This window comes from Sinocyclocheilus rhinocerous, unplaced genomic scaffold, assembly GCF_001515625.1.
Source record: "Sinocyclocheilus rhinocerous isolate Xijiao unplaced genomic scaffold, SAMN03320098_v1.1 scaffold1183, whole genome shotgun sequence".
Classification (NCBI taxonomy): domain Eukaryota; kingdom Metazoa; phylum Chordata; class Actinopteri; order Cypriniformes; family Cyprinidae; genus Sinocyclocheilus; species Sinocyclocheilus rhinocerous.
Window position 1 is genome coordinate 185,300 of NW_015625028.1, and position 2,642 is coordinate 187,941.

General features: G+C 40.0%; 1 protein-coding gene across 1 annotated transcript in view; it reads right to left on the minus strand.

Moving 5' to 3' along the window:
- Positions 1–2,642, minus strand: part of rin1b (Ras and Rab interactor 1b) — a 15,166-nt gene that overhangs the window by 5,295 nt on the left and 7,229 nt on the right. The window lies entirely within an intron of this gene.

The following is a 2,642-nucleotide window of genomic DNA, read 5'->3' on the forward strand; positions in this document are numbered from 1 at the left end:
CCCACATATTGACGTAGACATGTGGGGGCGTGTTAGAACGAGCCGTTTTAGGTAGGCGTGGTTGACTCATAACTTTTATAAAGAATATCTCTTTGGATTTGAGACTTTAGTCTTTGCAACTTTACAGATCTTCTTTATGCACCAAGAACTTGTAACACTCCAAAGAGAAAGAAAAAATTTAAATTGCGTCATATGACCCCTTTAAAAATGCTCTAGACAATTTTCTTTCTTTCTTTCTTTCGGCATTATATACATACATTAGAAATTATGAAAAGTAATTTAATTAATTAATAATTTTTTTTGGGGGGGGGATTGGGAGTACCGGCACTTCTTTTTTTCTACTTCAAGCACGGACCAAAATGAATGCTTACATTTTACACAGGTTTTTCCTATGCGATACAGCAAATGAGAAGATATGGCACAGATTGCATACTGGCCTACTCATGTTTGCCTACAGCTATTTGGAACGTGCACGTCTTTCCTGTAGCTCTTTTTAAACACGGTTATGTCCTTGGTAGTGAACAAGGCACATAGCCACCGAGCAGCTTGGCGAAAATAAATAAGCTCTGTTCAATAGCAAATTAATGTTTGTACAGCAGTATAAAGAGCCAGACACATTACAGCAAACAAGAAAATCTGTGCACTGAGCAAAATCTCCTCCCCATCCCTCCTTCTATCTCTCTCTCCACGCATTTCCTGAAGTATGCGTGGGAATGTGCTATGTGCTAATGATAAATGCAAAGTGGAAAATGTGAATGCCTCCACCAACATCTGAAACAGCATCCATCCCCGGGGACGTGGCCGGCTTTTAGATTTCTTGCTTTGATTTGGGGGAGATCTCATAATCAGCTCATAATCCCAGTTATGCAGGTTTATAAAAGATTGGATGTTCTTATTTGACTGACGTAATTGTTCTGCAGCATAAAAATAGAGCTACAGTAACTTCAACTTGTGTCTTACGCACTGCTGTGCTGCCAGAATTTAGCATGCTGCATAAACATTAACAATCTTCCTGCAGAAACAAGGAAAATATTTGGAAATATTTTACAAGTGCATCATAGAAAGGGAGTCATCATCTCACACCAAAACGGCGTTACAGCTGTGCTAATAAAAACTACATGTAACATTGCAATTCAAACATTAATGCTATTTTCCAGAAATTCATTATTTCAAAGGACTCTAGGAAACCAATCACATCTTTTCTCCACTCCAGCGGTTTTAGAGTTTTTAAAACCCACTGATTTCCATGATGCAGTTCATAGCGTTGAGTCATTTACTTCCTGTGAAAGCCTTAGTTGCGTTTGCTAAGTCAAGCATCACAATTCATATTGCTCATACTTAATGTTAATGACCTTAACAAACTCCTAGTGCATTCTAGTGCATTAAACTTGGTGCAACTTGACTGCACCATTTTTAAACACGAATGATACATCATGCTTCTTGTTGATTGTTTACTTTCATAAAAAATCAGACCTTCAATTTCCACCTGGCGGACATTAAAATTGGCAAATAATCACTCAAAAAGACATTACAAGTGGGAAAAGAAAGACTAGACTATCATATGGTGCTTTTCCACTGCATGGTACGGCTCACTTTTGGGGGGTTTTCCACTGTGTACAGTACCTTAGTACCTGGTACTTTTTTTTAATACCACCTTGGTTGAGGTTCCAAGCAAGCCGTAACGATACTAAAATGTGACGTGTGAACACTGCAGATCACTGATTGGTCAGAGAGAAACGTCACTTCCAGCGTCATTGGATTTGCGACACGAGACACCAATCTCACTAGATTTAAATAGTCAGCAACAGCCACCGCAGTATCATTTGTTCGCACGACTTTTTTAAATGACTTGCTTTAAACGACCGTCGCATGCAATTTGAAAAAAGAAATGGCTGTATCGTGGTCAGCAGATGAGGTGCCGGCGCAACTATAATGATCAGTCTATAATCCCACCCAATTAGAAGCGGTACTAAACTGCATTGGAAAAGCAAACGAGCCAAAGTAAAGTGAGCCGAGTCGTACCACGCAGTGGAAAAGTGCTTATAGAGACTTAAGACAACCATCTCCAAACCACCTAGAACAGGGCTGTCAAACTCAATTCCTGGAGGGCCGGAGCCCTGCAGAGTTTTGTTCCAACCCTGCTCCAACACACATAACATGTAGTTTTCAAATAAGCCTGAAGGACTTGATTAGTTGGATCAGGTGTGTTTAATTTAGGCTCCGGCCCTCCAGGAATTGAGTTTGACACCCTTGACCTAGAACATCCTAGCAACCTTCTAGCAACGTCTTGCCAACCAATTCATATTTTCTTTAATCCATTTTCAATATTTTCTTCTATATTAAAGGGGTCATATGATGCGATTTCAATTTTTCCTTTCTCTTTGGAGTGTTACAAGCTCTTGGTGCATAAAGAAGATCTGTAAAGTTGCAAACACTGAAGTCTCAAAACCAAAGAGATATTCTTTATAAAAGTTAAGAGTCAGCCACGCCTACCTAAAACGGCTCGTTCTAACACACCCCACATACCTACGTCACTATCTGGGAAGAGTTGCATAACGCCGCCCAAATAGTGACGTAGGTATGTGGGGGCGTGTTAGAACGAGCCGTTTTAGGTAGGTGTGGCTGACTCTTAACTTTTATAA